This window comes from Pseudorasbora parva, chromosome 8 (assembly GCF_024679245.1).
Source record: "Pseudorasbora parva isolate DD20220531a chromosome 8, ASM2467924v1, whole genome shotgun sequence".
NCBI lineage: Eukaryota > Metazoa > Chordata > Actinopteri > Cypriniformes > Gobionidae > Pseudorasbora > Pseudorasbora parva.
The window spans coordinates 4,314,487-4,341,992 of NC_090179.1; the positions used below are offsets into that span (position 1 = coordinate 4,314,487).

The following is a 27,506-nucleotide window of genomic DNA, read 5'->3' on the forward strand; positions in this document are numbered from 1 at the left end:
TGCAGTGTGTTGCAATGTCATTCTGCAGAATTGAGACAATTTTGAGTGTCCTGTCATAAAATACAACTACACTATACCCCCTGCAAGAAAAAGGCATTTATCCTGTGGTGGTGAAAGTCTTAGTTTGCTTCTTATCTGAAAGGAAAAAGCACAAAACAAAAGCACAATTTTTTTTAAATGTATGTGCTGATCTTGTTCTCATTTTTAGCCAAGGATTGTATTTTAGACTGCAGGTCTTTCTACCCCATGGAAAGGAGAATATGTTGAATAAATTCAAATACTTTGTATTTACTTTGGATAATTCAAGTTTAATGCATAAATTAGTCCAAACAGAAGGCACATTGATTCAGAAAGGTTGTGTAGATTGTCCATCACCACCTTTCTCTCAATTACTATCCCAAATGAGGAGGGAGACAAATGCAGAGTTGAGGGAATGAAGAGTCATCTCTTTCTGAACTATTACAATCCCCACTGGCATGTCAAGATTCATGCTGCGATCATCGGACATCTAGTGAAGATAAATAAAATGAATTCACATGCATGTAAGCTTATATACAAGTGTTAGTTCACCCAAAAAATTGAATTCTGTCATTTATTACCCTCACCCTCATGTTGTTCCACATCCGTAAGACATTTTTAAAATGTTTTTTATGAATATAATAAAATATACAAGATATTTTCATGAAATCCAAGAGGTATACGTTCCTCCATACCGATCCAACGTACCTTTCACGTTTAATATCCAGAAAGGAAAGAAGGACATCATTAAAGGGATAGTTCACCCAGAAATCAAATTCTGTATACATCTGCTGAATGCAATGGAAGAAATTGAAATGAAAAAAAATTTTGTAATCAGGTCTCTTGGGGCCACCACTGACTTCCATAGTATTTTTCTTCCTACTATGGAAGTCAGTGGTGGCCCAAAGCCGACTCAGCAGTACAAAGAAATGCATACAGAATTAGATTTTTGGGTGAACTATCCCTTTAATGATGTCTTTTTGGACATTGAAATCGATAGTTGCATTGGATAACTATGGAGGGACAGATACCTCTTCAATTTTTATAAAAAATATCTTAATTTGTGTTACGAAGACAAACAAAGGTCTTACGGATGTTGAACGACATAAGTGTGAGTAATAAATTACAATATTCAAATTTTGGGGTGAACTAACCCTTTAGATTAAAATTGATATAGTGAGTGTGAACGTGTATGTGTGAGTCAGTGTGAATGTCTTTTGGACATTTTTTTCTACTAGGAACACTTACCAAACATGTCTTAAAGAAAGCAGGGGAGTCATCTCCAAACACGAGAGGTAGTCCTTGAAGCACTATAGTTCGGACCTCAGTTGGCTGACAACTTGAGTGGAATAAAAAATTAACATTGTATTAAATCCAACCACTTGTTATTAATACATTGTTTTTTAAATATATTCCTAACACCATTCAAACAGTTGAGCACATTTACACAGACCAACTATGAAGACTATATAGCACATTATACAGGTTTAAAGGGTTAGTTCACCCAAAAATAAAAGTAATGTAATTTATTACACGTTCCACACCCTCCGTTCATCTTTGGAACACAACTTAAGATTTATATTGAAATCCAAGGGGTCAGTGAGGCCTGCATAGCCAGCAATGACATTGCTCTCTCAAGATCCATTAATGTACTAAAACATTATTAAATCAGTTCAAACACTGAGCTTTTGATTTCTGCAGTTTGACATGCGATCCGAATCATGATTCATAACACACCAAAGCTTCATGAAGCAGTGTTTTGAAATCGGCCATCACTATACAAGTTGTTATTTTGGTGGTTTTTGGCACACCAAAAATACTCATCACTTTACAATATTAATTTTGAACCACTGTAATCACATTAACTGATTTAAATATGTCTTCCGTACATTCATGGATTTTGAGAGAGGAAATGTCATTGCTGCCAATGGAGGCCTTTCTGAGCCATTGGATTTTAACACAAATATCTTAATTCATGTTCCAAAGATGAACAGAGGTCTTACGGGTGTGGAAACGGCATGAGGGTAATAAATTATTTTAATTTTTTGGGTGAACTAAAACTTTGATACATGTACTTTCTTGTAATATATTTATATCTTTATGATACATTATTGGGACTTCTAACTAACCTTTGTTTGCTTCAGAAGGTTCATCTGACCAGCAACTCCCTTTATGGCTCGGAAAAATGTTCAATCAAGGGTCTTGTAAAATTCATTTTTCAGGTTCTTAACTGCAGTCCTGTTAAACTCCATGTAGATCTGAAAAAAACATTGTAAGAAGGGGCAGGTAATGGCATGTAGAAAAGATATGCTTGATTATATTTCAAATATATAATAATAACATTAAATAACGCAAATAGATTTGTCCCAGTCACAAATATGTTGACCTTAAATTAAAATTCTCATTATATACACAAGTAGTTCACTCAAAATGAAAATTTTGCTGTTGATTTACATTTCACATTTTTGGGTGAACTATGCCTTTAAGAGAGTGCTTCAGACTGTTGTGAATCTGCACCAGGGACACATTACATCAACAGAACTAATAAAATATGGGCTCATTTCTGTAAAAATATCACAATTGTGTTGGTTTTAGCCTCACGTTGTTCTCTTTAGGTGGGAAAAAGTATAGTTTTAAGTGAACATTGCATTCAAGGTACACATTTTTACATTATTGTCAGTGTACCTTGAATGCAATGTAAGTCGCTTTGGATAAAAGCATCTGCCAAATGCATAAATGTAAATGTAACATGATGTTTTAACATTCTTAAAACGATAACGTCAATATTCACGCGGCAACACAATTTTTTCACCAAAAGACTTCACAAATTATAAATAATTTGGGTACATTTCAGGGAAATTTTAGTGAGCCCAGGAGTAAATTATACTCAAGGTTAAAGCCACAATAGCATGTTTATTGGAAAAATAAACAAAAATAGTCTGTGAAATATTGGCTTGTTTGGCAGTTGGTTGTCCGCACCTTACGTTAAGTTACCACAGAAACGTGATATTAACTTAAACTCATTTGTAACTTGTCCATCTATATAAAATAAAACAGTTTACAGACAATAAACAAAAATGTACAAGCGTGTTAGACAGAACACGGGTATACTTGCCAGCTAAACCCGTTGACCTTTTTTACTATCTCCCCCTCTTCTCCTGCTTCATGACCGTCTGCCTGCTAGTGCCGCTGGGGGAGGAAAACAGAAAATACAGCGGGAAATTCAAATGTTCGTGCAGAAAGTTAGAAACTCAAGCGTGTTTAGAACTACAAAATACTCTAAAAAAATTAACATTTTAAAGGCAACCAAGCAAAATATACACGTATATTTCACCATTAACCACCTAAGTTACCTAACTTACCAGCATAACGTTGCTGTATTGAGTCTTTCACTATGACCTACTTTACTGCCAGTGTACCATTAGAATAAAACGTGTAAGAAGCAAAAAACAAACTAACCAAAAAAAGCACATTAACATGATAGTTTAAATCTCAACTTACCTATAACTTTATAACTTTCTTCTCTCAGCCTAAGATGGTTCTGGCGTCGGCCTGCTTACGTCAGCAAATTCAGCAGCTCGGAAAAACTTAGACCAATCAGCGCGGTTGTCAAAGCAGAATTTAAAGCGCGACCAATCATTTTAAACAGAGACATATTGAATAATTTAAATAAATTAATGTTGTGATCTCATAGCACTTAAACTATTAATTAAACTGATTTTTCCTGCCAAATGAGTAGGTTAAACTCATCTGTTTAAGTTTTGATGCCAAAAAATGAATATTTTAAGTATTGTCAAGTTATTATAACTTGATTTCTTTATTAAGGACAACATTTGGGTTTACAGTGCAGCCAGCAGAGGGAGCCATTTCCATGTTTTCAACTCGCACATGGGGAATGACACTCACAGCACATCTCGCAGCTGGAGCCTCAGGCATTCATGGAAACGGTGCGCCCTGCGGGGCAAAGTAAGTGTTTCAACATCTCAAATTAATTGAAAGTTAAGCTATGAAAGTTAAGCTTCCAAAGGCATGAACTGAAAACGTGCCAGACTGAACACGCGCTGCGAATCTATGCCGCGAGTGCGATCGTGTTTACCTCAGCTCTCATCACAAGAGCTCATTCAGCTCACCACGAATGTATGTAATTTGACTCCTGCAGCGTTGCACTGTGACACATTCCTTGTTCGGTTTTGTAAAGCATTGTGTGCTTGCTTGGCTCCAAGCATATGGTGCTCCTAAAAACTCGTAACCTGTTGACAAGAATGCCAAATGCATTTTCTACCACTCAACGTGCTCTTGATAGACGGTAGTTCAGTACCCGTTGACTGTGGTCCATTTGCCTGTAAGGATTTGGCTTCATGAGATCGTGCCTTAAAGGATATGCCTCATCACCCACGAACATGTATGGCATCATTATGTCACTGCCTGGCAATGGTTCGGGTGGAGGAAAGTTCAGCCGGCCCTGATCCATCGCTTGGCGCAAGCCTGACTGAGCAAATAATCCGGCATCAGAAACTCTACCTTGGGTACCCAAACTGGCATATATAACCTTGTAATTGGCATCCACCGCAGCCATCATTATCACAGAGAAGCTGGACTTGTAATTATAGTAGAGACTGCCACTTTTTGCTGGAGGCTGTATACGGATGTGTTTACTGTCAAGCGCACCTAGGCAATGTGGGAATTGTCATTTTGATTGAAAGTCATGGGCTATTGCCTGCCGTTCTGCCTCTGTTGATGGTTTCTATATAAAAAAACAACAACAGAAGAACAGTTACATTTGAACATTTCTTAAAGCTACACTGTGTGATATTTTCCCTCATTTAGCGGTGTAAAGGTATATGACAATCCAGTGAATATTAGTTTCTGTTCCTCTCAATACCGATTTCGTTTTAACTCCTATGGAGGCCGATTTTCCATCTGCGCCCCCGGCCTGTGGACCACCTTGAATTTAAAAGGCTGTAACACGAGATACCAACAGGTGATCCGCGCATTGGTATCCTTCATGCGGTGGAGCCACTGCAAGGGAGCGTGGTCCGAACAGAGGGTGAATTCCCGTCCCAAGAGATAATAGCGGAGGGTGAGGACGGCCTATTTGATGGCTAAGCATTCTTTTTCGATGGTGCTGTACCTGGTCTCTCTCTTGGAGAGCTTCCGACTCACATACAGCACCGGCCACTCCTCACCCTCTACCTCCTGGGACAGGACCACACCCAACCCCCTGTCCGAGGCATCAGTCTGCAACAGAAAGGACAGAGAGAAGTCGGGAGAGTGTAATAGAGGTCCACCACACAGAGCAGCCTTTACTCGGGTGAAAGCCTGCTGGCACGACTCCGTCCACTGGACCGTATCTGGTGCCTCCTTTTTAGTGAGGTCAGTCAGCGGGCTGGTGAGGTCCGAATATTTAGGCACAAAACTTCTATAATATCCCGCCGGCCCCTGGAACTGCCTCACCTCCTTTTTAGTTTTTGGACGCGGACAGGTTGCAACGACTGCGGTCTTACTAATTTGGAGACGCACCTGTCCATGCCCTAAGTGGAAGCCCAGATACTTAACTTCCACCCGCCCAACCGCACACTTCTTCGGGTTGGCTGTCAGTCCCGCCCCCCTCAGCGAGTTCAGTACCGCCTGCACATGGTGCATATGCCGCTGCCAGTCATTAATATTTGCCGTCCAAATATGCGGCGGCATATGCAGTGGGCGGACGAAGGACTCGGTCCATCAGCCGCTGAAAGGTGGCGGGCGCCCCGAACAACCCGAAAGGAAGCGTGACAAATTGGTGCAATCCAAACAGCAATGTGAAAGCCTTTTCTTTAGATAATGGAGTTAAGGGGATCTGCCAATATCCCTTCGTTAAATCCAGTGTCTAATAAAAGCGAGCCGCACCTAGCCGATCAAGCAACTCGTCAACCCTCTGCATTGGATAAGCGTCGAATTTCGACACAGCGTTCACCATGCGGTAATCCACACAGAACCGAACTGAGCCGTCCCTCTTAGGATCTAAAACTATCGGGCTTGCCCAGTCACTATGGGATTCTTCTATTACCCCCAAGTCCAGCATATCCTCCAATTCCGCCTGAACTACCTTTTTCTTGTGTTCAGGTAATCTATATGGCCGGCTGCGAACGATCACGCCAGTCTCAATATGGTGCTCTATAAGATTTGTTCGGCCAGGTAGGGGCGAGAACACGTCCGTAAAATCTGTTTGCAACCTGGCAATGTCAGTGAGCTGTGAGGGTGATAGGTGATCTCCCCCCGGGGGCAGAGCGATCGGATGGCGTTTGATGCTCGCTTCTGGCTCGAGATCATCCTCGTCTGAAATCACCGTCGTTAGCATCACTGACTGCGCCTCGTTCTTTTTTTTTAGAAGATTGAGGTGGTATATTTGACGTGCCCCACTCCTATCTGTCCTAACTACCTGATAATTGAGATCCCCATGGGGCGAGCCATAAACGCCGTGCCTTGATAGGTGAGGATCTCTTTCGGGAAACCCACCCAGGAGATTAAACGAAACAGTGCTTCTCCACACTCTTCGCTGAGATGCTGCGGAGGGCTACTGCCTCGGGGTATCGTGTTGCATAATCTACGATGACTAATGCAAAACGATGCCCTTGTGCAGATCGTTCTAATGGACCGATGAGGTCCATACCAATTCGCTCGAAGGGGACCTGCACAAGAGGTAGGGGGCGCAAAGGAGCTTTTGGAGCGGCTGGTGGGTTTACCAACTGGCCAAAAAAAATAGGGCCATTAAACGATTCAATGTGCCGGTTTGACCCACAATGAGCCGCCTGGAAAAGCATTTCCCAACAGCTCTTCGGTACCAATAACTAGGTTGTATCCTGTTTTGTTTGAGCATCCTGGGTTACTCGGTACAACCTATCGATGGTGCGGACCTGCTCAAAGGCATTTTTGAGCGATTCGTCTTGGGACTGTTCCAGAGGGAAATCATCGCGCTCTGAAAGGATTAGCCTATCCATTGCACTCCGTTCCTCTGACCCAGTCCCAGATGGTCCCGGCTCAGCTTCTCCTACCTCCGCGATATCTCCCCGCGCTCTTTTCTCCCAGGGGACATCCGCACACATATACCCCAACAAATCCTTAAATGCCGGCCAATTTATTCCCAAAATCAGCGGGTGCCTGAGGTGGGAATTAACCGCTACCTCCACTCTATGTTTGATTCCCCGAAATTTAATTATGATCAGCACCAATGGGTACTTCACCACATCCCCGAGCACACACCTTACCGTAACCATGCGGCTATTATCCCATGCCTCGGGTTGAATCAGGCATTGATGAATAGAGGTCTGGTTACAACCTGAATCCACCAAAGCCTGATATGTACCCCCCTTTATACTCACGTGTATCTGGTACAGGCCGGCTTGATTGGGGGCAGCTTGTGGCGCATCCGGGACCCGGAACAGCGTCCCCACCTCCATCACCGGACACCTATCAATAAAATACGCTGGGTCCCCGCAGCACCAACAAGCCGGCCCAGACTTCTCCGCCGCCCTAGTGGCAGGAAGCGGGTCAAGGGATTGGCGCGGAGAATGCGGTGGAACATTGCCGGTCCCCAGGCCCCCACTAAATGGCCCCTCCCCTCGTGATGAGGTTCCCGGTCTGCCGGATGCCTCGCCGCTCCTCCAACGGGGTATGTGCCTCTGCGGCATTCCCCGACGGGACCTGGGAAAAGGGACAGGCCTCGGCCCCGGGGCACGCCACCATCTGGTCCTCCGCCAGTTGGATGGCCGAGTCCAGCGACGTGGGGTGGTGGCACTGGACCCACTGCGCAGTCTTACGGGGCAGTCGCGCTATGAACTGCTCCAGTACCACCTGGTCGATGATGGAATCCACGTCGCTTCCCTTGACCACCAGGCATCTGCGGCACGCGTCCCGGAGCTGCTGAGCCTGTCACGGTCGGGAACACACATGGGAAATGGTGCGAGGACTCAAGTGCAGAAATAAAAGATTTATTTACAAAAATAAACATAAACAGAAAACAAAACTCACGAGGGGGCAAAATACATCATCAAAAACATGAACTGAAGACATACCACACAGGGAACCGGGAGACGTAGACGAGACGCACACAAGGAGCTTATAAAGGGATGAAATTAAGAGGGAACAGGTGGGAGAAATCAACACTAATCAGATAACAAGGGGGGAGGGATCAGACAATTACATGAGCACATGTTTAGAAGGACAAAACCCACATGTGCACACAAGACAGGACAGGCATGTGACAGAGCCATCACGAAGGGCCGACCACTTTCCCCCAGACCCAGCGACCGGAATCGCTGGCGGTGTTGCTCGGGGGACCGGCCGAACCGGTGAAGAATGGCTCTCTTCAGGTCTTTGAGGAGGTTCCAGGAGGTTCTCAACCAGTAGCTGCTGTGCCGCCAGCTGTGCCTCACCCGTCAACAAGGGGATGAGATGTACCGGCCAGTGATCCCGTGGCCATCCGCAGGTCTCTGCGGTTCGTTCAAAAAGGTCCAGAAAGGCTTCCGGATCATCCTGAGCCCCCATTTTTGTGAGCGGCACATGAGTGAGCGGCGTTGCAGCTGCGGATGTTCCCTCGGTCCGAACCCCCTGGTACAGGCAGCTCCGGAACAGCTTGCGGTCCTCTTTTTGGGCACTGATGAGGGCACGGAACCGTTGTTTCTGTTCCTCCCTCATGGCGATCAGTGCCTGATGGTGTTACAGGTGTAGTCCCGCGAGCGATTGAATGATGTCCGCAAATGGCGAACCCGACGGGGTTTGCATGATGGCAGCGGCCCACTTCTTCCTTTTCCCGGGTTTGGGCACCAGTGTAACCAGGTTCATTGTGTGTGGGTGTGGAAAGGAAGAAGGCAGGGTCGGTAATAAGCTGGAACTCGTGGGTCTTTTATTTTCAACTCAGTGTCAACATAAACTGGCGCCTCGCACACTTAAACAGTCTCTCCCACTTCACACTCTTTAAACTTGATAATATAGTGTCTCTTTTCTCCCGCCCATTCCCATTAAGTCCTCAGCTTCCCTCTCTCTCCACTCTCTGGTCATGAACGGCTTTTAACTGGTCTCTCCGCGCCAATCACTGCAATTAGACATAGGTGTTTATCATCATGCACTTGACCTACTTTCTCACCGCTCGTCTCCCAGCTCCCTCCATCCGTGCAGACCTCGCGAAACCATGCCCGCCTTTGCCACAAACATTGTTTTTAAACATTTCAATAATTTTCTCACGAATTTGTTGGCAAACTGGCATTCCTCAGCCCTTCTTTGCTCCTAAAGGACTCGACCTTTCTTGGATGCTGCTTTTGTACCAAATCATAATTACAATCACCTGTTGACATCACCTGTTTCAAATCACATCATTATTTAACCATTTTACCACATTACTAGCCCTTAATTGCTCCTTTCCCAACTTTCTTTTTTTATTTGCGTTTTCCAAACTGTCCCAACTTTTTCTGATTTAGGGTTGTAGAGTGATAAAAAATACAAAAAAACACTCCAAATGTAATATATTATATCTGTTTTATATTACAGTTTTGTTTGATATTACAGTTTTTTTTCTGAATTTTTACACCCTAACCGTGATTCTTATAGCACAATTTCTAAAACTATTGTTGTTAATGCAAAACGTCTTGTTACGTATGTTACCCTCCTTCCCTGAAGTAGGGAACGGAGACGTACGTCAGAATTGACCAACGAATTGGGATCTATTTTCCCTAGATAGAGCCATTTTTTAATTTGGGTTCCGAAGCGATATGCGGTACATCCGCTTCCGTATTTATACCAGCTCTGCGGGTGAAGCGGGGGCCGCATGCCAATGTTTATTGGCTTGTTTCTAAACACTTGAAGTAGATTGGTCTCCGAAAATAGATCCCAATTCGTCAGTAAGTTCCGACGTACATCAAACGTGAACAACTGAAAGGGAACTAAAAGCACAAACACTGCCTTGCACTCAAAATTATAAACATGTATGGCTATTATTTACACTATTTTGCTGTCACGTAAAAACTGTTATAGATAATTTGTTCACTTTGCAATCAGCCTAAGCACTATAAATAAGCCACAGGTAAGCTGTCCGTGTGGAGTACAATGGAGGGAGCAGGAAGAGTGAGAATTAGAGGAGGAAGAGGATTTGAAGGTAAAGAAGCGAGAGGGAGAGGATGACAAGGAGGTGAAGTTAGAAGAAGGGGACAAAGCCCAAGCAAGAGGAGCAAGAGGAGGGGGAAGAGGAAGGGAAAGAAATAGAATTATGACCATGTAATCAACCATGGAATGACCCTGAGGGAAGCTGGCCAACAGGTTCAGCCTAACCTGAGCCGCTACATTGTAGCTATGCACTAAGTTTTGTAGCACTGCCATACTCTAATGAGAAACACAACAATACCATACATGCTAAAATACTGGAATTGTTACTTTACAGAATTGCTAGACGTCCAGATGCTGGGGGCAGAGGAAGAATGTTCACTGCAGAACAAGAGACCCATAGTCAATATGGTGCTTGCAAATAATTCAATAAGGCTACAAGAAATTCAGCAGCGCATAACCAGGGTATACACAGCAATCCTTAAGTTAAATTTACTACTTTTTAATACCTTTTTTACTACCTTCAGAATGTTTTAAAATCATCACGACACTGAATTGCAAATGTTAATCAGCGACCTTTCTATTATTTACACAGATTTTGACATACATAACATACAAAAAAGAATAGATTTATAATCGACACCAGGAGGAAATCTGTTGTAAGTTATCATTCAGACACAGTAAAATACATCTCAACATTCATAAAGGTTGGTTAAGGAGAAGCATTACTACATACACATTTGATTTCAATTAATAATTGGTAATTCAGTAACAAAGGTGTAGATTGATGACGCAACTTGTCGTCATATCGAGGGATCTAATACTGTTTATGGAAAAATAACATTTAAAGGAAAAAATGGAAAGAAAGCTGCCAGAGCTAAAGCCAGGACAATAGTGGAGTTGCAGACTCCTCCTCCAACTCCAGAGCCACTGGAGCTGGACTGTTCACCACAGCTAGGTCCCGCAAAGGTTTTTATAAATGTAGTATGGAAATAATACAAAGGAAACATAACTAATTTATTATTTATTATTAATTTATTAATTATAGTCACCTATATAATACCAATATTGTATTTATAAAATAGCTTCCCTGGTTATAGTTAAATAATTTGGTTAGGGATAAAATAGGCTTAATCAACATTGATTGGCCAAAAAACCTGATCATCCATAGTCGCAGAGGCTTGGAGGGCAAAACCGCCATACAACTCCATTGAACTGCAGCACAAACCTGTCCAATTTCCATCTTAAAACTAAAATATGTGAACAAGATGCACATTTTGGGCTCTATACAGCGCCTGCTGCAGGATTTCAATCACTAAAAACAGTGGGATGTTTTTAAAACGCTTAAAACTAAAAACACTACAGAGTTTGCAGTAAGGATTCAATTAAGCAAAGTTTTAACGCTACTCTAGGATTTGTAGATATGGCTTTTATTTTAAATTGCGTTGTTGCACCACTTAATTTTAAACACATGAATAATGCAGTAAAACTGTTATCGAGCTGATCAAACAGCAGGCGGAGGGTGAACTGATGAGAGGCTAAAGAATCTGCATTAGTGCAACCCACCCTCAAAGTGCCTTTATGCACTATAACAGTGATATTAAAATATCAAACTCAGTTTACACCTTTTTTGATGACCCATACTATGAACAAGCGAGTAGATGAGCCAAGTATATGAATGCAACATGGTGTCTTTATAATGGGTTTCGATGGTGAAAACACTTCAAGAGAAACCTCGTGTTGCACTAATATTCTGTGTTCATCTGCTTTCCTGTACAAAGTGTGCCACATCAAGGCGTATATTGAATTTGGTATTTTAAAGGGGGGTGAAACACTCATTGACTTTAAGTCAATCTCATGTCAATCTTGAGTACCTATAGAGTAGTATTGCATCCTTCATATCTCCGAAAAGTCTTTAGTTTTATTATATTTATAAAAGAAAGCTAGGCTGTACCGAGTCTTTCCGGAAAAAACCGAGCAGCTGGAGCCGTGTGGGCGGAGCTAAAGAATGACATGCAGCTACAGCAGGAGAGATTGCTGAAAACTGTTATCCTTAAGCGTGGAAAAAACGTTACTCTAATAAACCATGGCTATCAATCAGATTCAACTAATACAGATATGATCCAAAGGATGAAATAAATTGAACAGGAGAAACAGCAACAGCAGGACGTCCGTCTCTGTGGTATGGACTGTATTTAGTGGCCTGTCAACATTTGTGTGCGTTTACTCGCAGTTTTTGAGGACATGATTCGGTTTATGGACTATTGTATGTGACTAAACCGTTTTGCATGTCAGATAGTGTATAAAAAAACAATGGAGTAACGTTAGCGCATTTGAATGAAGAAGCACGCTTTGTGAGAACGTCCCCTAGCCTAGCTTTATGTTTGGGTGGTTTTACAATAAACAAACTGACAAATTAGTCAGCTAGACAAATGTATTTAAACACACCATACATTGCATGCTCTATTGGTAAATTAACTAACATATACACGATCGTGTTGTTTACTGATGTTTACTCACGTGACGATAGCCAACAGCAGACATTTGAAGCAGTTTTACTCACCGCCTCCTTCCAAAGCAGGACTGAACCTTTATCGCTGGGACCACTCCGTCAAAAACACACTTCTTGTTGATTTCGTGAAGTCCTGTGACAGCAGTGACCGTGGAGATCCACTATTGCGAAACGACCGAAGCGTGATGTGACGCTTCTCGTCATTTCTGCGTTCAAATCAGTTCAAATGCAGCGCTGCCTTCCCAAAATGCTGTGCGGGCGCATTAAAGTCGTTTGATGTCACCCATAGGAATAAAGTGGAGCGTGGCGCAACTTAAGTGTTGCACGGACGAGTGAATCTACACCTTGAGAGCAGTGTTTATGGGCGTGCATTTGCTCTTTCGCCTCAGTCACGCACGCGCGCACCCTTCCGGGAGAAGAGCCCGTACGGCCCATACAAGGACACTATCGACGTCAAGCCGACCCATACTCGAAAAAAACTCTCCGAAACTTGTGAGAAACCGGAAGGAGTATTTTTTACACAGAAATACTCCATCAAACGTCCAACATTAGTTTTTGAAACTTTTTCTATGTCTAGAATGGGAATCCAAGTCTTTAACAGTGTAAAAAGCTCAGTATGCATGAAACAGCATTTCACCCCCCCCCCCCCCCTCCCCCCTTTAATATCACTGTCTTACTACATTAATACTACAAACCTGGTAAAAATGACTGGCGGGCAATGGAGTAGAGCCTTGTTTTGCCCTCCAGGTTGGCGTTGTTATTCGCGTGTGACAACACGTGAAAACTATGGATAATTTATGTATTCTAAATAATGCCTTCAAGGAGAAAGGATTCAAGAAAGAAGAAAATTATGAAATAATTGAAAGACAAAAATCAAAAAAGACAAATCCTCCATGTTTACATTCAAAAGAGATCTCGTAACAACCGAGTCTGAGGTGGTTAGCCAATTTAAAGAAAGGCTCAGCAGATTTAAGTAACACCTCTTCCACATCAGATGACAATACACAGCCTACAGGAAAATCAGGGAGACCCTAAAACCAGATGAGTGCATGCTGCATGCTACTGATTTTAGTGAAAATTACTTGTGCAAATACAGCCAAGAAATTCAAGCAGTCCACTTTAGAGGATCGGACCAACAGGAAACACTACATACATGGGTACTGTTCATTGCAAAAGACCAGTCACCTCTCGCCTTCTGCTCCATTTCTCCAAGTCGACGACATGACCCTTCAGTTATCTGGGCGCACCTTGACACAGTACATAGTATGATAATGCAAAGGTACCCAAAGTTAAAACTTTGGGTACCTTTCACTTCTTCAGTGATGGGACAGCCACTCAATTTCGGCAGAAAGGGAACTACCTACTTTCCACAGAACCATATAAACTTAGGATTTGAAAATATCAACTGGAATTACTTTGAGGCAGGACACGGCAAGGGGTTATCAGATTGTGTTGGTGGAGCATTGAAGAAAGCAGCAGACAGAGCCATCAAACATGAAGAGGACATACCCAATGCATTAATCCTTTATGAAAAACTAAATTCACCATCTCTTCAGTGGAGTTATTTTACATAAGTGAAGATGATGTCGAATCAAAGCCAGAGGTAAGAAAAGAACCTACAATTTACTGGTATTTTAAAATCATATTTAAACCAATAATTAAAGGTCCCGTTCTTCGCGTGTTTTCGAAACTTCGATTATGTTTGCAGTGTGCAATATAACATGAGTTCATGTTTCGCGTGTAAAAAAACAGTATTTTTCACACAATTTACTTATCTGTACAGCGCTGTTTCCTCTGTCCTAAAAACGGCCTGATGATTTCCTTGTTCTCTGAAGTCCCTCCTTCAGAAACACGTAACGAGTTCTGATTGGGCCAGCGCTTCCCATGTTGTGATTGGACAGCAGCTTAGCGCACTTTGCCCGGAAAGGTCCCGCCTCTTACCATAACGGGGAGATGCAAGCGCTGAATGCTCGCTCTTCTCCACGTGGGAGAGCAGCGAGACCACGCCCCCGAATTTGCGTGTTCTTGTGGGCGGAGGGTTAGTCAACAAACGGTTCTAGTGACGTCATTACAGCAGGAAGTGCAGGGGTGTAGTCCAAACCAGCCGTTTGCTGTAGGCTTTGAAAAGGAAATTCTGTTAAATAAAATATCTCGCTTGGCATTGAACTTTGAGCTTTATAATTTTACAGGTATTATTTATGCTCCAACAGCAACATTTCACACTAATCAAAGTTTGAAAGATGGAATTGCAAAGAACGGGACCTTTAAATCATACCTATGGGCCATTCTACAGAATTGGTGCAAACTGCTGTCCTACATCAAAAAAACACATTTTAAAAGCATTTAATTATTCAAATCTTAGATGTTTACTAAGATCCTTCAATTATCTATTGAAACCCACTATAACATTTCAAATATCACTTAGCTTTATATATATAAACTCATCATTTATAGGGTACTTTCAATTGGGAGGTGGCTGTCCCAAACCCTAACATCTAAATTTTAATTTGTGAAAATGATATTGAAACATTTTTTGTAATTTATTTCTTTCTTGTTTTTAAACATATCTTTTTGATTGTTTTAAAAAAATGAAGTATAAAAAAATATACATTTTTTATTTTATTTTTAAATCATGAAAATGTATGTAAAAAAATGTGTCCCTTATTTTCATGTCACTACCGAAACAGTGAATGTTTTAGTCCACTGGCTGAGACTGATTTTAACCACACCCCTAATTTTTTGATCAGGAAATATTCCTGTGTCCCTCTCTCTCATATGCTACTTGGTGAAAAGATTTGTCCCATCATTTTGATGTAATTGTGTTTTAAAGTCTGAAAATCTGTGTGTAACTTTAAGGAATGTCACTACCAAACACATTTTTTCTGCGATCAAGAACACTTTTTTGGATGTTATTCCATAAAATTTCGTTTTTATATGTGTACAACTGTTCTGACCAGTAATTGCTAACCATGTGCTGATTATCATCTTCGAACTAGGCTCAAAATTATCTAAAATTGTCACTACCAAAACAGTCACAACCAAAACAAATCTTGAAGTTTCGGTTGTGACATCATTGTTTTGGTAGTGACAAAAGGGAACAAATAATCCTTTATTTTGAGAATTAAACTACATTTTAGTACAGTTATGCAAATCATTAGTATTGTAGTATGTTTTAGTAGTGGTTTAGTATGCAAGTTTTAATTCTGTAACCTCATCACATTACAATTACTTAAAGGTGCAGTCCATGATACTAGCGAAGTGTTAGGTTGTTGTCAGAAATGTTAAATTATATAATTAACTTGACAGGGAGAATTACACTCACTCACTCACTCACTCACTCACTCACTCACTCACTCACTCACTCACTCACTCACGCACGCACGCACGCACGCACTCACTCACTCACTCACTCACTCACTCACTCACTCACTCACTCACTCACTCACGCACTCACTCACTCACGCACTCACTCACTCACGCACTCACTCACTCACTCACTCACTCACGCACTCACTCACTCACTCACTCACTCACTCACTCACTCACTCACTCACTCACGCACTCACTCACTCACTCACTCACTCACTCACGCACTCACTCACGCACTCACGCACTCACACACTCACGCACTCACACACTCACGCACTCACACACTCACTCACTCACTCACTCACTCACACACTCACTCACACACTTCAAAATTAACATGAAATATTGGAATGGAGGTTATATTTGTTCCTTAATTTACTGTAATTTTAGGCTATAAATGGAATCCATTTTGTCATTTTTAAGGGAGACCATTTTGTACACTTAAATAATTCTGATGTCTATTGCAATGGACATTTTGTAAAAATAAAACAGTGATTCTGAAACAATCTACATTGTAAGACGTTTTTAGGTAGAACAATCTATGCATACCTCGTCTCACTTGCACCTCAAGGCCCAAAGTATAGAAAAGCTCTAGGTGTTTGTGGCAAGGGGGGCGTGGTTCAGCGAGGTCTGCAGCGGGAGAGAGAGCCGCGGGACGAGCGGTAAGTGAGTGGGTTGGAAGCAGATTAATAACACCTGTCTCTCGTTCCAGTAATGAGCGCGGAGAGGGTATAAGACATCGGTGGAACCGGAGACCGGGGAGAGAGAGAGGGACTGCTGACGCGACACACACACACACGGACATTGACTTGTGAGACACGTTCACCCGGAAGCGGAACGTTTGACCGGAACCCAGAAGTGACTTTTGTTTGAATAAAAATAGCGTCAGCAGTCAAACCGACCCCCTTGTCCTCTTCCTTCCTTCCAAAACGAACCTTATCACACTGGTGCCGAAACCCGGGAAGGAAGTAGGACCGAGCCGCCGCCATGCAGACGCCCTCCGCCACGCCGTTTGCGGACATCATCACCTCCCTCGCGGCCCTCCACCAAGACCAACATCAGGCAATGCTGGACCTGCGGGCAGACCAAGACCGCCGCTTCGAGGCGATTGTCCGCGGCCAGCAAGAGGACCGCGAGAGGTTCCGGAGCTGGATGGATCGGGAGGTTCGCGCCGAAGCCGCCGGGCTGGCTAGCGCACCGGTCCACGTGCCCCTCCACAAGATGGGGCCAGAGGACGATCCGGAGGCCTTCATAGACCTCTTCCAGAAGGCCGCGGAGGCCTGCGGCTGGCCCCGGGCACAGTGGCCGGTGCGCCTCATACCGTTACTAACAGGAGAAGCCCAGGCGGCCGCACAACACCTGCCGGTGGCGAACCTCCTGAAGTACGAGGATCTGAAGAGGGCCATCCTACAGCGGGTCGGTCGGACCCCGGAGCAACACCGCCAGAGGTTCCGCTCCCTGGAATGGGGCGAGGCCGGCCGACCCTTCGCAATGGCCCAACAGCTCCGGGACTCGTGCCGCAGATGGCTCTTGGCCGGCGGAAGCGACGTGGACCATATCGTCGATCTGGTGGTGCTGGAGCAATTCATCACTCGGCTCCCAAGAAAGACCGCCGAGTGGGTCCAGTGCCACCGGCCCACGTCGCTGGAGACGGCCATCAACCTGGCGGAGGACCACCTGGTGGCGTGCCCGGGGGTCGGCGAGCCCTCACTAACCTCTCACTCTCTCTCTCCCCCCTCTGTCTCTCCCTCTCGCCCTGTCCCTCTCCCCAGGTCCCGTCCTCCAGGCCCTCCTCGCGTTCCCCCCAGAGGCCGGGGTGGGATGGGCCCAGGACCGTCCGGGAGTTCGCGGGCTCCGCCCAGGGGGGCGGGGCCGCTGGGGGCGGGGGGCGGGGCCGCTGGGGGCGGGTGGCGACAATGGCTCCGGTTTCACACCCTCCCCGCGCTCATTTTCCAACCCACTCCCCGCCGCAGGGGCGGCGGGCAGGCCTGGGCTGGCCTGTTGGCGGTGCGGTGATCCGGATCATTTTGTGGACCGATGTCCGATGATGGACATCGGAACAATGATCCGGATCCCGAACGTCCCACGGGCCACCCCCGATCAAGCAGGAGAGTACCAAATTCCTGTGAGTATCAAGGGGGGTTCAGGCTTTGGTAGATTCAGGATGCAACCAAACCTCGATCCATCAAAGTCTGATGCAGCCTGGGGCATTGGATACAAGCCGCATGGTTAAGGTGCGGTGTGTGCACGGGGATGTGGTGGAATATCCGGTTGTCCCAGTCACGATACAGTTTCGGGGGAAAAAGCATAGTGTTGAGGTGGCGGCTAGTCCCCACCTCCGGCATCCGCTTATTCTGGGGACGAATTGGCCCGCCTTTTCGGCGTTATTGGGGTCGTTATGCGCGGATGCCGCTTGGGAGAACAAGGCTAGGAACGGGGCGGCGCGAGTGCAGGTTGGCGAGACTGATACGGGACCCTTGGGAACAGCTCCAGAGGAACCGAGCGGGGTCGAGAGACTGATTCTCTCGGACCGCGATGAGTTCCCTCTGGAGCAGTCTCAAGATGAGACCCTAAAACATGCATTTCAGCAGGTCCGCTCTATCGACGGTCAGTCTCTCCAACCCGCATTGCCAGTCACGTATCCTTATTTTGCCATAATTAAGGATCGATTGTATCGAGTGACCCAAGACACTCAGACAAAAGTGGATACAACCCAGTTATTAGTACCAAAGAGCCGCCGGGAAATGCTTTTCCAGACGGCTCACTCGAACCCGATGGCGGGCCACCTGGGACAGGCGGCCACACTGAATCGCTTAATGACCCGATTTTTTTGGCCAGGCATTCATGACAATGTGCGCAGGTGGTGCGCGTCTTGCCCTGAATGTCAGTTGGTGAATCCACTGGCCGCCCCAAAAGCGCCATTGCGCCCCCTTCCATTAATGCAGGTCCCCTTCGAGAGAATTGCGATGGACCTCATCGGGCCATTAGAGCGATCCGCACGCGGACATCGTTTTGCGTTAGTCATCTACGCAACACGATATCCGGAGGCAGTGGCTCTCCGCAACATCTCCGCGAAGAGTGTTGCGGACGCACTGTTTCGTCTGATCTCCCGAGTGGGGATTCCGAAAGAAATCCTCACTGATCAAGGCACGGCGTTTATGTCACGCACGTTGAGCGAACTCTACGGATTATTGGGCATTAAATCCATTCGAACAAGCGTCTATCACCCACAAACGGACGGCTTGGTCGAACGGTTTAATCGCACTCTTAAATCCATGATCCGTAAGTTCGTACAGGAAGACGCCAAAAATTGGGATCGGTGGTTAGAACCCCTCTTATTTGCCGTGCAGGAGGTTCCACAAGCCTCCACGGGGTTTTCCCCCTTCGAGCTTCTCTACGGACAGCAGCCCCGGGGGGTGCTGGACGTCCTACGAGAAACTTGGGAGGAGGGACCTTCTTTGGCCAAAAACGAAATTCAGTACGTGCTGGACTTGCGAACAAAACTCCACACCTTGGGGCGGCTATCTAGGGAGAATTTGTTGCATGCCCAGGACCGCCAGAGCCGGTCATATAACAGGGGTACGAAACTACGCAAATTCACACCGGGAGAGAAAGTGCTCGTATTACTCCCTACATCGAGCTCTAAATTAATGTCAAAGTGGCAGGGGCCGTTTGAGGTCGCACGACAGGTGGGAGACCTCGATTATGAAGTGATACGATCCGATAGGAACGGGGCACGTCAAATATACCACCTCAATCTCCTTAAGAAATGGAATGAGGTGGAATCAGTGTTGTTGGCGACGGTGATCGGGGGAGAGGATGATCTCGGGCCAGAGGTGAGCAAAGCACAATCAGTCGCGCTGGCCCCTGGGGGAGATCACCTCTCACCGTCCCTACTCACTGATTTATCAAAACTACAGGCGGAGTTCGCCGACGTGTTCTCGCCCCTACCGGGACGTACCAACTTAATTCAGCACCATATCGAGACCGAGCCGGGCGTGGTAGTTCGCAGCCGGCTGTATCGCTTGCCTGAACACAAGAAAAAAGTAGTTCAGGAAGAATTAGGGGCAATGCTCGATATGGGAGTAATAGAGGAGTCCAACAGTGACTGGGCGAGCCCGATCGTTTTGGTCCCTAAGACCGACGGCTCGGTCAGGTTCTGTGTGGACTACCGCAAGGTGAATGCAGTGTCGAAATTCGACGCGTATCCAATGCCGGGGGTTGACGAGTTGCTTGATCGGCTGGGCACGGCTCGATTTTATTCGACATTGGACTTAACGAAGGGCTATTGGCAGATACCCTTGTCTCCATTGTCCAAAGAAAAGACAGCTTTCACCACGCCGTTTGGATTACACCAATTCGTCACGCTTCCCTTCGGGTTGTTCGGGGCGCCCGCTACCTTTCAGCGCCTCATGGACAGGATTTTGCGTCCCCATGCCGCATATGCTGCTGCCTATCTGGATGATATCGTGATTTACAGTCACGATTGGCAGCGGCATATGCAGCATGTCCGGGCGGTCTTGAGGTCGCTGAGGGGAGCGGGGCTCACGGCCAAACCGAAGAAGTGTGCACTTGGGCGGGTGGAAGTAAGGTATCTGACCAGACGGCTCCCCGGCCTGAGTCAGGCGGTGGGGGTATGTGGCAAGGGGGGCGTGGTTCAGCGAGGTCTGCAGCGGGAGAGAGAGCCGCGGGACGAGCGGTAAGTGAGTGGGTTGGAAGCAGATTAATAACAGCTGTCTCTCATTCCAGTAATGAGCGCGGAGAGGGTATAAGACATCGGTGGAACCGGAGACCGGGGAGAGAGAGAGGGACTGCTGACGCGACACACACACAAGGACATTGACTTGTGAGACACGTTGACCCGGAAGCGGAACGTTTGACCGGAACCCGGAAGTGACTGAGAGAAATACACACTGGCAAAGCAGTGTGCAGAGACTGAGTTTTGTTTGAATAAAAATAGCGTCAGCAGTCAAACCGACCCCCTTGTCCTCTTCCTTCCTTCCAAAACGAACCTTATCACAGTGTTCTTATCAGATATTTACTGTCAGATGTGTCTGCTATATGTGCTGACTGCATATGTGCAACATAGTTAGTTATTTGTATTAACATAAAATGTTGACAGTCTGAATAAACTATGACAAATTAAGTATTGTGGTCACTACCAAAACAGTACTGTCACTACCGAAAATGAGCAGTCACTACTACCGAAACGGATTCAGGGGACGGAGCACCCAACTCCAAACAGTCTTTATTTCAAATATGTATTTTATTTATTAAAAGCAAAGTTTTTAATTTCAAAAGCATTTCTGAATTCAGTTAAAATAACGAAATGTAAAAAAAAAAAAAAATGTTGCCACCATGCAAAATTGTATTAATGCTTGAATAACACACCTATGTCCCCTTTCCATTAAAAATAATGGCTAGAGCGGTGACTGGGATACGTGGCATAATTTTTGGAATGACTTAGGCTAAAAAAATACAACCATACTGATAAAGCAAACAATAATAATGCACAGTTTGTTTAAGATTATTTGTTGCACACATGATATGGAAAATGTAAATTTAAATACTGAAAAGCATTGCCATTTTGCATATTGCATTGCAAGTTTTATATCGCTACACTTCAGCTTCCATAAATAAGGGTGAGCACGAATATATTCGATCTGTAATTAATATTCAAAAAAATAAAAATAATATTGAAATTTTACTATATTGCTTCGCTGGCCGTAAATGCAGTGAATCCATTATAAATCCCTCTAAATCTCGCAGTTATAACTAAATCCACTGGGTGGTGCTGTGGAGCGTGTTAATAACTCGACTGTATTTGATCACTAATGTCGTCTGCCTCGTAATGTTTGGAATTACTTAGATGAAAATGATCTTACAAAATGGAGTTACTTTTAATAAAATTAATTAATGAAAGTGAGTTTAAAAAAAAATCCCATCCAAACACCAGTCGACTGAGGACAGCTGTCCATCACCGCATTCACGAGTGCAGAAGAGCACAGATGTTCACTGAGTGAGAGCGCAATAACGTACATGATAACAAAATGCTAAATGCATTTCATGCAAATCATGATTGAGACAAATGCTTCCTTTAAGTTTTGTTGAGGTTTAAGAACAGAAAACACAAAGTGCTGTCAGAAACTTATCTTTGTGTCTCTACATCTGTCATCGGGGCTTTTAGTTGCCAACTAACGGTACTTCATCGAGCATTTGATTCAATGAGCGAGGCCGTGGCATGAATCACAGAATGTGACGTTGGAATCAGAATGTAAACGTTCTTGGGTGGAGGGAATATCTATATCTTACCCAGATACAGCAAATCTATTTTATGATTGGCTGTTCGGTCTCTCTATATTTTTTATTAGATTAACTGGTGCGTGGCAGGGCCGTCAGAACTCTATGGGGAACTCGCTTGATTCCTCTAATAGCGCGCAACTTAGTGTGTGTTACCCTGGTGATTTCTCTGCGTGAGAAATACATGGTGTGGCGTGTGAGCGTGTGCACGGGTTGAAATGCGTGTGTCTCACGCCCAAAGCGTGAGACTTGAGAGCTCTGTTGTAGGGCTTTGATGACAAAATGAGAGCTTGATCAAATCAACTGAAGCTTTCAAGTCACTGTACTTCACACACTTATTGAGAAAGAATTCTAGCCTGACGTGGTCATACTCAACTCTAGTCAGAATATGAGTCTGCTGCTCCATTGGGCTGTGATTATAGGGCGTGTTTCAACCCAACCAGGAAAGACCTCAATTGGACAGACCTACAACCAATCAGAGCAACGAAGCGCCATCAACAGAGCTCAACTGCACTGTGTTGCCAAGTCCGCGTTTTTTTCCCGCAGATTGTTTTCTATGTCCGTGGGTTGAAGCGACTATTACGTTATGTATAGACTCATGAGTGCGAATTTTAGCAGGCAACCTTGCCAAAATAACACATTTTACCCCCCAATAACACACATTTTACCCTCCAAACACCATTTTTTTTTTCGGAGAACCCCCCTCCGAGAAGCTATTGTTTAGAGCTAGTAGTTGGCGGGTTTTGTTGTAAAAACTTGGCAACCCTGTCTGCACGCGCGCTGAAATAAATTATCTTTGCCGGTGTTGTAAAAAAATAAAAGAATTTAATTATACACAGAGTACTTACCCAACATGATCATCATTTCTGAGAGAAATTGTGAAGGTGAATGCAGATACAAACAAGCTCTCCGTTTAGGATTCGAAAAAATATAATCCAAGCCCCTTTGATGACGTGCATGATTACGTTACTGTTGATCATCTATCCGTCATCGTCTAAAGCCCGCCCTGATGATTTCATTGGTCCGAACAGTTTCTGTTCGGGGATAATTACTCCTCTATGGTGCAAAGCCAGACCGACTGTTGTGGGCGGGGCTAAATTTGGCTGGATTCCATTGGCTGGAGAAGGCGATTAAGGACCCCCACTCCCTAATGGGGTCATGGTTTTGGGGCCAAGATGTTGTTAGCGTTGAATAAGAGACCTCTGCGGTGAAATGTACCTGCTGTGTGTATGTATGCACAGCATGTTATTGATACTCTAGATGAGCTAAAGCCACAAACATGTTGTTAACATTAACATATCATGTGCAATATGATTGTGTTCCCAATAGCAACTATAGCCTAAGACATTTTAAGCTTAAGATAGCCTTAAGAATGAGCATGTTTCACTATGTAGCTATGTAGCTTTAAGAACAAGCATGTCTCTAATAACACAGCAGCTTTAAGATCAAGTGTTTTTCCAATAGCACTACAGCTTAGGGCTGCACAATTAATCCAATTTCTAATCGCGATTACAATTATGTATGCCTATACGAACATAAACTTTTGCAATATTTTCTAAATGTCGATAAAAAAAAACAAGCTTTCCGCCGTTTGTGGTGAATAGGAAATCGGTGAAACATGACGGCACTAAATACCTTCGCCTTGTTCTCACAACCCTTTACGACGCACATTATAACCATGATTGTTCAAACTATCTTCCTACAAACTGGTACTTTGTCAACTCTACTCAAACTACTACTGATGCAGGCGTGCAGGTCGCGTTGGTTCTATTTACGGAAATGAGAGAGGGAGGGGGTGATGTGAGGGAGGATGTTTCGGCCGGGACTTTTTACTGCGCCGAGTTGAAGTACTCTCAGAAGTGCTATTCCGCCATACATTATAGTTCTCCTTTTTAACTCGGTTAAAAAAGCGCCACGTTTTATTTTGTGTCACCATACTTGGTCGACCAACTATTCGTAGCTATTGTACTGTATTTAAATAGGGGAAACGTGGAGTTGATTGGTTGCTTCTAACTTGATCTCTGTTTGGTACCATAGTGAATGAACTGTGATTAGTGTGCTAAGCTAAATGCTATCAGAATGTCACCCCGCGTCAGAGAGATTAAGTGCACGCACTCAGACGACAGAGGTATGTATCAACTCATCTTAGTTAAGGGAATAACATAGTTTAATATGAAAAAACGGTGAAGTATCCCTTTAATATTTTATTAAAGTTCTTGCTCTCAACAGACTTTGTGTTTTGTATCACTTGTGCACTGTCCGTTTTCGGAGCATAAACCTGCCCGTGTAATGCGTACCGGAAACTGTTCTATTTAAAAGATTATTAAATGTTTATTAATATTTAAAGAATGTGTGCCACCTGATCATATTGCACCAAATGCAACACTGCACTCCACTGGGTCTGCCGCAACACATTTACGATGCCGAAGAGTGAAACGTGAAGTCGTGAAAGATGATACAAATGCAAACAGACACTATTATTATATATTTAGCCTCGAAGCTCAAAAAATGGCATTCGAAACAGCCCTAGATAAAATGAAATTAGCTGATATCACCGTTTTCTCCAGAAGGACTGTACAGCAGAATGACTTTTTTTTTTTTTGCAATATTTTCCTGTTTAACACTGTGAAGCTTCTTTGAAACAATCGTCATTGTAAAAGTGCTATATAAACAAAGTTGACTTGACTTAGCTCAATAATCCTCAGTCGTGGGCTCATGAACCGCTCGCCGGTAAAATGATTTTTCCAATGATGGTCAGATGATCGCTCAAATCCACCTCAGACATTTATCTTACTTTGTTGTTGCCATTAAACAATGTTTTTTTTTTTTTTTTTTTTTTTAATATATTTATGTTTAAATTTATTTTTACATTTCTTCTGATTATGATAAGTGCAAAGATGCAAGTGGGTCAGAAATGATTTTGGTGGTTATATTTAGTTTAATATTAAGTTTTGTTTTGTAGAAAGCATTTCTTTAGTTTTGTTTAAAATTGTATCTTAATTTCAATAAAGGTTTCTTCTGCCAATTGCCTGGATTTAATAAATAAGAAGCAAATAGCAGACTATAATCGTGACATGAAGTCACGGGAGCGATCACTGTCATTGCTCATGAACTGGAGCGTGTCTCATAAATAAACAAACTCAACAGGCTACTTGCCTCACAGAAATGAGAAATGGGTATAAGAAGCTTGAAATGTCCACTTTTAAATGAAACGGAAACATTTAAATGAAATTAAAATATTTAATTAAGCAAAGTGCAGTGTTCACGCGAGCAGCTCATGACTCATGAGCAGTGTTGGGAGTAGCGCATTACAAAAGTAATACATTACAGTAACTTATTACTTTTTGCTGTAACGCAGTAGTGTAAGGCATTACTAATCAATTTTCAGTAATATTTTACTCGGTACATTTCCAGTAACGCTTGCGTTATTGCGGATTTTACAGAAGTGCCGCACGCATGATTTCAGCCGCTGTGCTCGCGCTGGACGGTGGAAAAGTGGCTAAAGAAGGTTTAAAGGCTCTGTCGTCGAAGAACGGACGAGAGACGAGGCGCGCGCTGCAGAGCCAAACTATAGGCCTAATGCCTATAAACAACACTTGGGTGAAGATGACAGAATAAGACTACTGCACACCGTGACACCGTCGTTTAGATTTTTATAGTAATAAAGTAATTTAGTTCAGTTAGAGAACAGGCCGTTCAAATAAAAACGGAAGCATGAACCGAACTTGTGATCTTGAGCTGACAGATGATCGCGGAAGATTTGGTTTCAAAGTGAAATGTAAAAGCGCCTATTAAAGGGGGTTTGTCATTGTGTTGTGTATTTCATTAAGAATGATAGGCTAATTTAAAACCGAAACTAAAATCTGCTTGTCAGCACAAATATTGCATTTACTGACGAGCTGTCATCATTCACTGTGAGCGCGCACTGGCGCGTTTTCAGTTCATATGGAAGCTTAACTTTTATAAGAATTCTTTGAAAGCACTCGCTTTGCATCCGCTCCCGTTATTAATGCCCAAGCGGCAGTGCGCATGTTCCTTTCGGTTAAATACAATAGTGATGTGAAAGCCCAGATACCGGTGATGTCATCATACTTTGATTAACCGGTGGGAAAATGTCCCCACCGACTCATCCCTACTGTACATTCGCGAGATGGATGCGCATTGCTTAGTTTATCAGAGATAAGGACAAGAACGTAGGCTAGTCAAATGCAAATGCAGTCAAATACAACCTTTTTCTAAAACCGAAATAACTATCTCGCAACTATGTTGCAACAATAAGAAAAGAATGCGCATATTGTCAGAACTTAGTTTACACAGTTCTGTTGTGTCTATGAACAGAAGCTATTCCCAGATATTGCCAGATAATCACTTTACCTCTAAAATAATACTTATAACAGAGTTGGATCGTCATGATTTCTTGCATTGTCTTGAGCATTCACTTTTTTTGCCAATTCTCTATTGTTACTCTGGATGGCCCATGTCATTATGCTTCATCATATCGTCTTCTACTGGATGTAAAATGCTCTCTGCCTACATTTGAGAATGTTAAGAGCTACTTCTGAAGTTATTTTGGTGAAAGTAACTCAAAAGTAATACAGGAGTAATGTAAGGCATTACAATTCTGAGACAGTAATATTGTAATGTAATGAATTACTTTTAAATAGCAGTAATAAGTAATCTATAATATATTACAGTTTGGAAGTAACTTGCACAACACTGCTCATGAGAGCGTTTTCTGTTTAGATTAGCCTGTGCTTCCTCAATCCACAAACTGTGAGTTTAACTTGTGCAATCAGGACACTTGTTTTATAATCATGTGCAGCATGAGATGGATATAAATGAAAGAGAAGATACGCCTCCTGCTGACAAAATCCTCTCAGTTGGTGGCAAAAATCATGCGATAATGTTATATATGTATCCACATACTGTGCAGATGGCAAAGACATACTTGACCATACCTCAGCAAAAGACTTTCAGGACTTTCTGCAGATATTGACGACAAATATTGAATTCACTTGCAGCATTCAGTGTTCATAATGGCGCTGTTTATCAGTGTAATCAGCAGGGATGGAAATTAACTTTTTTGTTAAAATTTCAAAATCTACCAGCCACTCAATGTTTTTACCAGCCACTTTCTTGTTTTTAACCGACAATGTGTAACTGCACGTGAAAATTAATACTACAAGCTCTACAATACTTAAGCTGTTTATTTCATCTCAAATCTCAATGAAATACT

The 27,506-nt window shown here is 43.6% G+C and overlaps 2 long non-coding RNA genes across 2 annotated transcripts in view; both read right to left on the bottom strand.

Moving 5' to 3' along the window:
* LOC137084050 (uncharacterized) overlaps positions 1 to 27,506 on the bottom strand; it is a 648,504-nt gene that overhangs the window by 225,415 nt on the left and 395,583 nt on the right. The gene's annotated exons all lie outside the window — the stretch shown is intronic.
* LOC137084982 (uncharacterized) lies at positions 56 to 2,260 on the bottom strand. The gene is made up of 3 exons (XR_010906868.1): positions 2,148 to 2,260; positions 1,267 to 1,357; positions 56 to 508 (listed from the first exon to the last, which is right to left on the bottom strand). It is a non-coding gene; the product is annotated as an uncharacterized lncRNA (long non-coding RNA).